This window comes from Somniosus microcephalus, unplaced genomic scaffold (genome assembly GCF_052327205.1).
Source record: "Somniosus microcephalus isolate GS21.2 unplaced genomic scaffold, FLI_Smic_1.0 unresolved_chr4, whole genome shotgun sequence".
Lineage (NCBI taxonomy): Eukaryota > Metazoa > Chordata > Chondrichthyes > Squaliformes > Somniosidae > Somniosus > Somniosus microcephalus.
The window spans coordinates 64,694-77,946 of record NW_028225182.1 but is presented as its reverse complement, the minus strand read 5'-3'; the positions used below and the strand labels follow the sequence as shown (position 1 = coordinate 77,946).

The window sequence follows — 13,253 nt, the reverse complement described above, 5'->3', positions numbered from 1 at the left end:
CAGGAGGAGGCCCATTCAGCCCCTCAAGCCTGTCACCATAGGAACAGGAGGAGGCCCATTCAGCCCCTCGAGCCTGTTACCATAGGAACAGGAGGAGGCCCATTCAGCCCCTCGAGCCTGTTACCATAGGAACAGGAGGAGGCCCATTCAGCCCCTCGAGCCTGTCACCATAGGAACAGGAGGAGGCCCATTCAGCCCCTCGAGCCTGTCACCATAGGAACAGGAGGAGGCCCATTCAGCCCCTCGAGCCTGTCACCATAGGAACAGGAGGAGGCCCATTCAGCCCCTCGAGCCTGTCACCATAGGAACAGGAGGAGGCCCATTCAGCCCCTCGAGCCTGTCACCATAGGAACAGGAGGAGGCCCATTCAGCCCCTCGAGCCTGTCACCATAGGAACAGGAGGAGGCCCATTCAGCCCCTCAAGCCTGTAGCACCATTCAATTAGGTTATCGCTCATCTGTATCTTAACTCCATCTACCCGCCTTGGTTCCTTATCCATTAATACCCTGACCCAACAAAAATCTATCAATCTCAGATTCAAAATTTCCAACTGACCCCCCAGTCTCCACAGCTTTTTGGGGGAGAGTTCCAGATTTCCACCACCCTTTGTGTGGAGAAGTGCTTCCTGACATCACCCCTGAACGGCCTGGCTCTAATTGTAAGGTTCTGCTCCCCTTGTTCTGGACTCCACCCACCAGAGGAAATCGTTTCTCTCGATCTAATCCTAGTTAGGCCACAGCTAGAGTACTGTGTGCAGTTCTGGTCACCACCTTACAGGAAAGATGTGATTGCACTGGAGAGACTGCAGAGGAGATTTACAAGGATGTTGCCAGGATTGGAAAACTTTAGCGATGGGGAAAGATTGGATCGGCTGGAATAACAACAGAAAATGCTGGAAATCCTCAGCAGGCCAGGCAGCATCCGTGGCGAGAGAAACAGAGTTAACGTTTCAGGTCTGGGACCCTTCATCAGAACTGGAAAAAGCTGGAGATGTAACAGAGATTAAGCAGGTGCAGGTGCAGAGACAGGGGGGGGGGTTAGGAGGGGAGTGTAGTGTGTGTAACCTGTACCACCTTAAGAGGATACCTTAAGGTGATGGACTACTTTTTGATGGCTCCTGTACATTGTAGTACCGGTGGTGACCACACCGGTATATAAACCCTGTGGAGCAAAGTGTATTCCAGTTCAGCCCTGACCCTCAGTTACTAAAGACCTGTTTAAGTATTTCTGTAGTCTGTGTCCAGTTATTCAGCATAACTACATTTGAAAGCACAGACTCAACAGTGCCGACGAGTCTGATCTTACCTAGCGGCAGTTGCATCAAAGGAAGCTTCGCCTCTGAAACGGGCGTCGAACAAGGACATCCACCCTCAACATCCTGCTGGGCACTGCATAGCACGGGAGGCAATCGGGAACCCGGGTTGGGTTCTGCCCACGAAGTCTAACATCAGTGAACATCCCTTCGACGACAGCGGCGGGTAAGCCCGATCGAGCGGCACGGGGGGGAAGTCGGCCGAGTTGTCAGTAAGAGAAGGGGAGGGAAACGACGAAAAGGGCGGAGAACACGACCGCAGCCGGTGTCAGGGGCCGGACTGCAATCGGGGCAGAGACGCGCAGCAGCCAGAAATGCGTTTATGTCCACAAGGACCGCGGGAGCGGCGGGGAACAAGAGCAGCAGCGTCGGGGAAAATAAAGGACCGCTGGGAGGCGAGAACGGCAACAGCGCCATTTTTAGTCGGCGGGGGAAGAAGACAAGCGCGGGAAAAGCCGCTGATGCGCTATCAATTCTAATAAAAGGCTAGGCAGAGTTCAGAACAACAGGCTTTTATTAACTACTGAATTGCACTTCAGACAGATCAGGACTATGCCTCTAGTGGACGACCGAATGCCAGGAGCTGCCATGCGGCCGCTCTTATACTCGGTAGCCCAGGGGCGGAGTCAGCTGAGGCATAGTCAGGCACAACAGTGAAACAAGAGTGAACGACAACAACAACAACAACAACAGTGAACACAGTGAACTACAGTGGTTTACCACATTCACCCCTCGTTTAAAATTAAGTCCGGCGGGGTGAAGTGTATCAAAAGTTCGAGTAGGCGAGTCTGTCGGGCGGCCTCGTTTGCCGTCGAGATCTTCGTGGCGACGGTTGCGATGGTACAGCTTCCCACGACGCGTCTTGAGCGGGGTCCAGCACCGGCGTATCGTCCCCTTTGGTGTTGGGTGGGCGAGTGGGCTCCGGCTGGTCCTGGGGGCGCGGCATGCCGTCTACTGGGGTGGAATGGACAGGGATGAGAATTGGGTCTGCTGAATTTTGGGCCGTGTCGGAGGGGGTCGTGGTGGGGGGCAATGGTGGCGGGTCAGAGGACCCCGAGGGTGCCAGATCTCTAATGGAGACTGTGTCCTCCCGCCCGTCCGGGTATGCCAGGTAGGCGTACTGGGGGTTGGCATGGAGGAGGTGAACCTTCTCTACCAGGGGAGCCATTTTGTGGGACCTTACATGCTTCCTCAGCAGGACGGGCCCTGGGGACGTCAGCCAGTGTGGTAGTGAGTTACCGGATGTGGACCTCCGGGGAAAAACAAACATTCGCTCATGGGGGGTTGCGTTGGTGGCTGTACACAGCAGTGACCGGATGGAGTGGAGCGCATCGGGTAGGACATCCTGCCAACGGGAGGTCGGAAGGCCCCTAGATTTTAAGGCTAGGAGGGCCGCCTTCCAGACCGTCGCGTTCTCTCTTTCAACCTGTCCGTTCCCCCGGGGGTTGTAGCTGGTGGTCCGGCTTGAGGCAATACCTCTCATGAGCAGGTACTGACGGAGTTCGTCGCTCATGAAGGACGAGCCCCGGTCGCTATGGATATAGCTGGGAAAACCGAACAGAGCAAGTGCAGGCATTTAATGACCGTAGCGGTGGTCATGTCCGGGCAGGGGATGGCAAAAGGGAAACGGGAGTACTCATCAACTATGTTGAGGAAGTACACATTGCGGTCAGAGGAGGGGAGGGGCCCTTTAAAGTCGATATTCAGGCGCTCAAAAGGGCGGGTGGCCTTGATCAGGTTTGCTCTGTCAGGCCTATAGAAGCGCGGCTTGCACTCTGCACAGACTGGGCAGCTCCTGGTCATGGTCCTGACCTCCTCGATGGAGTAAGGCAGGTTGCGGCCCTTAATGAAATGGAAGAACCTGGTGACCCCCGGGTGGCAGAGGTCGTTGTGGAGGCCCCGTAGTCTATCGATCTGCGCGGTGGCGCATGTGCCTCGCGATAGAGCGTCTGAGGGTTCGTTGAGTTTCCCTGGCCGGTACAAGATGTCGTAATTGTAGGTGGAAAGTTCGATTCTCCACCTCAAAATCTTGTCATTTTTGATTTTACCCCTCTGCTTGTTGTTGAACATGAAAGCAACTGAACGCTGGTCAGTAAGCAGGGTAAATCGTTTTCCAGCCAGGTAGTGCCGCCAGTGGCGCACCGCCTCCACAATGGCCTGGGCCTCTTTTTCCACAGAGGAGTGTCTGAGTTCGGAGCCCTGGAGGGTTCGTGAAAAGAAGGCCACGGGTCTTCCCGCCTGGTTAAGGGTAGCGGCCAGGGCAAAGTCGGATGCATCGCTCTCCACCTGGAAGGGGATGGACTCGTCTACCGAGTGCATGGTGGCCTTGGCAATGTCATCTTTTATACGGTGAAAGGCTAAGCGGGCCTCCGCCGTCAGGGGGAAGGAAGTGGACTTGATAAGTGGATGGGCTTTGTCCGCATAATGAGGGACCCACTGGGCGTAATAGGAAAAGAAGCCCAGGCACCTTTTGAGGGCCTTGAGACAGTGGGGCAGGGGAAGTTCCATCAACGGGCGCATCCGGTCAGGGTCAGGACTGATGACTCCGTGTTTCACCACGCAACCAAGGATAGCGAGGCGGGCTGTGCGGAATATGCACTTTTCCTTGTTGTACGTGAGGTTTAGGAGTTGGGCCGTGCGGAGGAACTTATCAAGATTGGCGTCATGGTCCTGCAGGTCATGGCCGCAGATGGTCACGTTGTCTAGGTAGGGAAACGTGGCCTGTAACGCATTCTCGTCGACCATCCGGTCCATCTCCCTCTGGAAGACGGAGACACCGTTGGTGACGCCAAAAGGAACCCTGAGGAAGTGAAAAAGGCGGCCGTTTGCCTCGAAAGCTGTGTACTGGCGGTCCTCAGGGCGGATAGGGATTTGGTGGTATGCTGCCTTGAGGTCAATGGTCGAGAAAACGCGGTATTGCGCTATCTTATTAACCATGTCGGCTATGCGGGGGAGGGGGTATGCGTCCAACTGGGTGTACTTGTTGATAGTCTGGCTGTAGTCGATGACTAGGCGCTGTTTGTTGCCAGTCTTAACGACTACCACCTGGGCTCGCCAGGGGCTGGTACTATCCTCAATAATCCCCTCTTTCAGGAGCCGCGTCACCTCAGATCTTATGAAGGATCTGTCCCCGGTGCTGTATCGCCTGCTCTTTGTGGCGATAGGCTTGCAGTCGCGGGTGAGGTTGGCGAACAGGGGGGGGGGGGGTGATTTTGAGGGTGGAGAGCCTACAGGTGGGGCGCGGCGGGCAATTTAAAAACTGCTGGTTGCAGACAGTGAGCGGGGGAAGAGGTCCACCGTATGTCAAGGTGACACTCTTAAAGTGACAATGAAAGTCCAACCCCAGTAGAACGGCAGCGCAGAGATGTGGCAGGACGAGTAGCTTTACATTTTTATATACGGAGCCCTTCACTGAGAGGGTCACTACGCAGTAGCCGCCGACGTCTGCTGAGTGGGATTTCGAGGCCATGGAGATCCGATGGCGCGTTGGCCGGACCGAGAGAGAATAGCGCCGTACTGTATCAGGGTGTATGAAGCTCTCCGTGCTCCCGGAATCAAAAAGGCAAGTTGTGGCGCGGCCATTTACCTGGATGTCCATCGTGGACCTGGCTAGCTGATGGGGTCTGGATTGATCCAGCGTGATGAAGGCCGCTGTGGAGTCGGTAGCGTCGCTGTAGAACCCCGGTGAGGCGGCGGTGGGTGAGTCGGGGGCCCGTTGGCAGAATGGCGGACAAGATGGCGGCGTCGGAGAGGAAGGACAAAATGGCGGCACCCATGACGATCCCGATCCCCACGAGGCTGGAGGGAGGCAAGATGGCCGCTCCCACGAATCGCACGCGGCGCTGCTGGAGGTAGGGGTCTTCTGACTTCTGCAGACGCCAGCGTAGTGTCCCTTCTTACCGCAGGCAGAGCAGACCGCGTTTTTCGCCGGGCAGCGCGCCCTGGGGTGTTTGGTTTGGCCACAGAAATAACATTTCTGGCTCGGGCGGGACATCGCTGCAGCAGTTGAGGCCAGGGCCCGTGGCGGCGCTGCGTCCCAAGGTGGCGGCGGCTGCGGCATCCACGAGGCGGCCGCGCGGTCCGGGGAGTAGGCCTCCATGTTCCGGTGGGCTACGTCCAACGAGAGGGTGAGTGAAATCGCCTTCTTCAGGTCGAGCTCGCTACTTTCCAGCAGTCGCTGCCGTGTGTGAGTGGACCTGAGGCCCGCCACGAGGGCGTCCCAGATGAGCTCCTCCGTATGTTCCGTGGCTGTTACTTGCTTGCATTCGCAGGCTCGGCCGAGTTCCTTCAGCGCCCGTATGTATGCTTCTGTGGGTTCCCCGGGCTGTTGTTTGCGAGACCCCAGGAGATGTCTTGCGTAAACATAGTTGACCGGGCGTGCGTATTGCTCCTTCAAGATGTCGATAGCCCCCTGGTAGCTCGTAGCGTCCCGGATAAGGGCAAAAGCTCGGTGGTTTACTTTAGAGTTCAGCACCCTGAGCTTGTCGGCATCGGCGGCGACGGTCTCGCCGGATGCAGTCAGAAAGGACTCAAAACAGTGCAGCCAGTGCGAGAACTTAGCAGTCGAGTCCGGTTCTTGCGGGTCGAGTTCCAGGCACTTGATCTTAAGAATCTGCAGCATCGTTTTTTTTTTCAGTAGTTAATAAAATTGATGCGCTATCAATTCTAATAAAAGGCTAGGCAGAGTTCAGAACAACAGGCTTTTATTAACTAATGAATTGCACTTCAGACAGATCAGGACTATGCCTCTAGTGGACGACCGAATGCCAGGAGCTGCCATGCGGCCGCTCTTATACTCGGTAGCCCGGGGCGGAGTCAGCTGAGGCATAGTCAGTGAGGCATAGTCAGGCACAACAGTGAAACAAGAGTGAACGACAACAACAACAACAAGTGAACACAGTGAACTACAGTGGTTTACCACAGCCGCCAAGCGCGGGAAGCCGCCATTTTGAAAAATAAAATAAAATAATAATCATAATCCGAAGGAAAGGAAACTCAACAAGGATGCTAAAAACGGGTCACATCACTGCTTTTGATAGCGATGTGGAAGATTGGGCCACTTATGTGGAACGCGTTGAAGTTTACTGTACAGCGAATGAGGTACCGGTGGATAAGAAAGCACTAACCCTATTAAACTCGATGGGTGCGAAGACGTACGGGTTATTAAGGCACCTTGTAACACCAGATAAACCGGTAGGAAAGAGTTTCGCGGATATTGTTACTATCCTGCAAGAGCATTTAAACCCCACGCCGCTGCTGATAGCGGAACGATTTAAATTCTACAAAAGAATTCAACTTAAAGAGGAAAGCAACGCTGAATTCTTAATCGAACTGCGCAAGTTATCAAAGTACTGTCAGTTCGGTACAGGACTAGCAGACGCACTGAGAGATAAGTTTGTGTGTGGGCTCCTAAGGGAAGGAACCCAGAAGCGACTGCTAGAGGAAAAGGATCTTACGCTGGACAAAGCTTTCAGCATTGCAGCATCGCACGAGGCACTGCAGAAATGCAGCAAAGGCCATTGGAATTCAGCACCAATGAAATGGCATTGGGCGCAGTAAAGTGCTATCGTTGCGGAAGGACAACGCATGACCAGAACCAGTGCTGGTTCAAAGATAAAGAATGCAGGCAATGTGGCAAACTTGGTCACATAGCGAGAGTATGCCGGTCAGGAAAGAAGACCAGCAGCAAAAAGTCGCCGCAGGAGAAGTACAAAAAAGTACACAAGGTGACAGAGAACAGTTCGGATGAACAGAAGACAGATTCAGACTCCAGCAGTAAGGAACTGGGTTGTCTAAAAATACATAATGTGGGTAACACAGCAGACCACCAAACTATCTGGGTCATGCTTCGGATAGCAGGAGTCCAAGTGAAGATGGAATTGGACACTGGATCGGCATTGACGGTCATGAATAAGCAAGATTACAAAAGGTTATTCTCACACATTCCCCTGAGGGATACGGAGATTGTATTGAAAACATACACGGGGCAAAGAGTATACCCCATCGGAAAGATAAAGGCAAATGTGGTCTACAATGGTAAAGAAAGTCAGGAAATGGACTTGTATGTGTTACCTGATGGAGGTCCGCCACTACTGGGACGGGAATGGATCCGGAGAATAAATGTGGACTGGCATTCCATACAAGCACTAACTGTAGATTCCTGTAAAGAGGACGACGTCAAACCTAAACGACTGTCCAAAATATTGGACGATGCTAAGGAGGTGTTCCAACAGGGACTGGGAACACTGAAAGGAATTACGGCAAACATCAAGGTTGAAGAACATGCAAACCCAAAATTTTTCAAAGCCAGACTGGTACCTTATGCGATACGACCTGCTGTGGAAGCAGAGCTGGAAGGGCTAGAACGTTCAGGAGTACTGTCAAAGGTGGACTGGAGCGAATGGGCCACACCCATTGTTCCCGTCATGAAGCGTTCATTGAGCAACAAGCCGGGGGAACCTGGGAAGGTTCGCATCTGTGGCGATTTCAAGATCACTATTAATCCGGTTCTTCACACGGTGCAATATCTGCTTCCGCGGATTGAAGATATCTTCGCTTCGCTGTCTGGCGGGAAACACTTCACCAAGATAGACCTGGCACAGGCGTACCTACAGATGGAAGTTGATGAAGCGTCACGCCAGTATCTCACGATCAACACACATAAGGGCTTATATCGGTATAATAGACTGGTTTTTGGAGTGGCATCGGCTCCAGCGATTTGGCAAAGGGCCATGGAGCAGGTATTGCAGGGAATTCCAGGCACACAATGCTACCTGGACGACATTCTGATTACAGGAGATGATGATAAGGAGCACCTCGCGAATTTGGAGCAGGTGCTCACCAGATTGAAAGAATATGGACTCAGAGTCAATCGCCAGAAATGTGAGTTCTTTCAAAAGCGAATCTCGTACTGCGGCCACGTCATTGACCAGGAGGGGCTCCATAAGTCACCTGACAAGATCGAAGCTGTTGTGAAAGCTCCCGCTCCGGAAAATGGATCCCAGTTGAGGTCGTTCCTTGGGTTGGTTAACTATTACCACAAGTTTCTTCCAAATTTATCCACGGTGTTACACCCGCTGAACACTCTTTTGCAAATGGGAGTACCATGGAAGTGGAGCGAGGATTGTAAGCGGGCTTTTCAAAAAAGCAAGGCACTGATCACCTCTAAGGAAGTGTTGGCTCACTTTAACCCAACGCTGCCTATTCGTTTAGCTTGTGATGCTTCTCCATATGGTATCGGGGCAATGCTCTCACATAAGTTGCCAAATGGCTTGGAAAAGCCAGTCGCGTTCGCATCCAGATCATTGACCTCCGCAGAGCGCAACTATGCTCAGATAGATAGGGAGGCTCTCAGCCTCGTGTGGGGAGTTAAGAAATTTAACCATTACCTGCAAGGCCAAAAGTTTACGCTGCTGACAGATCACCAGCCGTTGGTTTCCATTTTTAACCCTAAGAAGGGTGTTCCGGTTATGACGGCGCAGAGGCTTCAGAGATGGTCCCTTTTCCTAGGGGCACATCAATATGATATCGAATTCAAAGGTACAAAGCAACATGGTAATGCTGATGGGCTGTCGCGCCTGCCACTACCTACAGCGGAAGAGGCACCGGCAGTTGACCCTGTCGAGATATTTCACTCGACCATCATCGAATGCTTACCAGTCACCAATGCGGGTATTGAGAGAGAGACCCGAAACGACCCGACACTGTCTCGGGTCTACGATTTGACAGTGAAGGGATGGCCAGCACATGCCGACCCACTGTTACCAGCAATCTCAGCCAGACGAGAACAGCTGTCCGTCTGTCAAGGAACATTGATGTATGGAACAAGGGTGATTATTCCTCCTAAATTAAGGGAGAGAGTTCTGAAGGAACTGCATGAAGGTCATCTGGGGGGAGTCAAGATGAAAAGCCTTGCTAGGGCTTATGTGTGGTGGCCAGGTATCGACAAACAAATAGAGGATCTGACTAAAAGCTGCTCAGGGTGCCAAAAAGTTCAAAATGCACCTCCAATTGCACCGCTGCATCCGTGGGAATGGCCTTCAACCCCATGGCAACGTGTGCATATCGACTTTGCAGGTCCATTCATGGATTCCATGTTTTTGATAGCGGTAGACGCACATTCTAAATGGCCAGAAGTGATTAAGATGTCGACCACTACCTCTGAAAAGACGATCGCAGTTCTAAGAACCATATTTGCAAGGAATGGGTTGCCGGAACAAATATGTTCAGACAACGGACCACAGTTCGTGTCAGAAGAATTCCAGAAATTCATGAAAAAGAATGGGGTGAAACACTATACCTCTGCCCCATATCATCCGGCTACCAATGGGTTGGCCGAGAGATTTGTACAAACGTTCAAAAAGGCGATAAAGGCCATGAGCGAAGACCATGTTCCACTACAACACAAGGTGGACAATTCCTGATGGCATATCGAAACGCCACGCATGCAGTGACAAATCAAAGCCCTGCCATAATGTTCTATAACAGGAGGTTGCGGTCCCGGTTGGATTTGTTAAAACCCAATGTGCGTAGGGAAGTCGAAAACAAGCAATTCCAGCACGTAAATAACAAGGCCACTCGGAGTTTCGAAATAGGACAACCAGTGTTGGCCAGGGACTATAGGAATGATAAATGGCAATCCGGAACAATTCGTGCCCGACAAGGACCCTTGATGTACACGGTAGACGTTGGAGAGAACGTAATACGACGTCATGCTGACCAACTTGTGGAATCGGGAACAAGGGTCGACCCCATGTCTACGGCAGAGACACCAGTTGAAGAAGTTATTGAGCCTGTAGCATCTACCTCAGACTCGAACGTACCTGATGATGTTCAATCCATAGGAGATCAAATGGATGAGTCACCCCAGCAACGAGAACCAGAGACCCCTGAAAGGCGTTATCCGGCCCGGATCAGGAGGCCTCCTCAGAGACTGAATCTTTGAACAGTTTTGTGTGAAAGTTGTATATATGTTATCCATGTTATGTTTAAATTGGGGTGTACACTGTTAAGCTAAAAGGGGAGGAATTGTAGTGTATGTAACCTGTACCACCTTAAGAGGATACCTTAAGGTGATGGACTACTTTTTGATGGCTCCTGTACATTGTAGTACCGGTGGTGACCACACGGTATATAAACCCTGTGGAGCAAAGTGTATTCCAGTTCAGCCCTGACCCTCAGTTACTAAAGACCTGTTTAAGTATTTCTGTAGTCTGTGTCCAGTTATTCAGCATAACTACATTTGAAAGCACAGACTCAACAGGAAGGAAGGAATTGAAAGAACACACAGTGAAAATGTTGCAAATGGGAATGGCAAAATCATACAGCATGAAAAATGGGGGCAGAGATTATGATCTGAAATTGTTGAACTCGACATTGAGTCCAGAGGCTGTAAAGTGCCTAATCGAAAGATGAGGTGCTGTTCCTCGCGCTTACGCTGGGTTTCCGTGGAACAATGTAATAGGCCGCGGACGGTGAGGTCAGAGTGGGAGTGGAGCGGTGAATTAAAATGACAGGTGACCGGAAGCTCGGGGTCCCCCTTACGGACTGAACGGAGGTGTTCCGCAAAGCGGTCGCCCAATCTGCGTTTGGTCTCCCCAATGTAGAGGAGACCGCATCGTGAGCAGCGAATACAGTATACTAGATTGCGAGAAGCACAAGTAAATCGCTGTTTCACCTGGAAGGGGTGTTTGGGGCCCTGGGACAAATGGAACTCCCGTCGGAGAGAAGAACAGAACTTCTTCAAGGTGGGTATTCCTAGAAGAGATAGGCTGGGGTTGTTTTCCTTGGAACTGAGGAGACTGAGGAGAGACCTAATTGAGGTGTATATACTTATAAGGGGCCTAGATAGACTAGATAGCAGAAGGGTCAATAACCAGGGGCCATAGATTTAAAGTAATCGGTAGAAGGGAGTTGAGGAGAATGTTTTCACCCAGAGGGCGGTGGGGGTCTGGAACTCACTGCCTGAAAGGGTGGTCGAGGCAGAAACCCTCATCACATTTAAACAGTACTTTGGATATGCACTTGAAGTGCCGGAACCTACAGGGCTACGGACTGAGAGCTGGGACGTGGGATTAGGCTGGTTCGCTCTTCGTCGGCCGGCACGGACACGATGGGCCGAATGGCCTCCTTCCGTGCTGGAACTTTCTATGATTCTATGAAATCCTTTCATCATCTTAAACATCAAAATTAGATCAACCCTTAATCTTCTAGACTCGAGGGAATACAAGCCGAGTTTACGCAACCTGTCCTCATAATTCAACCCTTTCAGCCCCGGTATCGACCCGGTGAATCTGCTCTGCCGCCCCCCCCCCCTCCAAGGCCAATAGGTCCTTCCTGGGGTGCGGTGCCCAGGACGGAACACAGTTACTCCAGGTGGGGTCTAACCAGAGCTTGACACAACTGCAGCATATCTTCCAGCCCCCTCCAGATAAGTATCTCTCCACCACTGGTCCGCTTGCTCCCTGTGATGGGGGAGGTGGACAGTCTTTCCATGGCGATCGCAAACCCTGATGGTCACAATGATTAGAAACAGAAAAATAGGAGGAGTGGGCCATTCGGCCCTTCGAGCCTGCTCCGCCATTCAATATGATCATGGCTGTCCCTCTATCTCAATACCACATTCCCGCTCTCTCCCCATATCCCCCTTGATGCCTTTTGCGTCTAGAAATCTATCGATCTCCTTCTTTAATATATTCAGGGACTCGGCCTCCACAGCCTTCTGTGGTAGAGAATTCCACAGGTTCACCACCCTCTGAGTGAAGAAATTTCTCCTCATCTCAATCCTAAATGTCCCACCCCGTATCCTGAGACTGTGACCCCTCGTTCTAGACCCCCCAGCCAGGGGAAACATCCTCCCTGCATCCAGTCTGTCTAGCCCTGTCAGAATTTTATACATTTCAATGAGATTTCCTCACATTCTTCTAAACTCTAGTGACCCAATCTCTCCTCATACGACAGTCCTGCCATGCCAGGAATCAGTCTGGTGAACCTTTGCTGCACTCCCTCTATGGCAAGTATATCCTTCCTTAGGTAAGGAGACCAAAACTGTACACAATACTCCAGGTGTGGTCTCACCAAGGCCCTGTATAACTGCAGTAAGACATCCTTGCTCCTGTACTCAAATCCTCTTGCAATGAAGGCCAACATACCATTTGCCTTCCTAACTGCTTGCTGCACCTGCCTGTTTGCTTTCAGCCTCTAGTACCCACTGTGGCGAGAGGTGTGGAGGCCCACAGCTGCAGTGGGCTTAATTGTTAAGCAAGACTTAACATTTCTATTGTGACTTTCACCAGCTCAGGATGTCCCTAAGCACTTTACAGCCAATGAAGTACTCTTTGAAGTGAGTCACTGTTGTAATGTAGGAAACGCAGCAGCCAATTTGCGCACAGCAAGCTCCCACAAACAGCAACATGATAATGACCAGATCATCTGTTTAAGTTATTTTGGTTAAGGGATAAATGTTGGCCTAGGACTCCGGGAGAATTCCCCATCTCCACTTCGAATAGAGGACAGAAGATCTTTTACGTCCACCTGAGGGGGCAGAGGGGGCCTCGGTTTAGCGTCTCATCTGAAAGGTGACACCTCCGACAGTGCGGTGCTCCCTCAGTACTGCCCATCCGACAGTGCGTCGCTCCTCAGTACTGCCCCCTCCGACAATGTGGAATTCCCTCAGTACTGCCACTCCGACAGTGCAGCGTTCCTTCAGTACTGCCCCTCCGACAGTGCGGCACTCCCTCAGTACTGCCCCTCCGACAGTGCGGCACTCCCTCAGTACTGCCCCTCTGACAGTGCAGCGTTCCCTCAGTACTGCCCCTCCGACAGTGCAGCGCTCCCTCAGTACTGCCCCTCCGACAGTGCAGCGCTCCCTCAGTACAGCCCCTCCGACAGTGCGGCACTCCCTCAGTACTGCCCCTCCGACAGTGCGGCACTCCCTCAGTAC

General features: G+C 52.1%; 1 protein-coding gene across 1 annotated transcript in view; it reads right to left on the bottom strand.

Moving 5' to 3' along the window:
- LOC147088305 (prolyl 3-hydroxylase 1-like) overlaps positions 1 to 13,253 on the bottom strand; it is a gene marked incomplete at its 5' end in the record, with an annotated part of 143,386 nt that overhangs the window by 78,089 nt on the left and 52,044 nt on the right. The window lies entirely within an intron of this gene.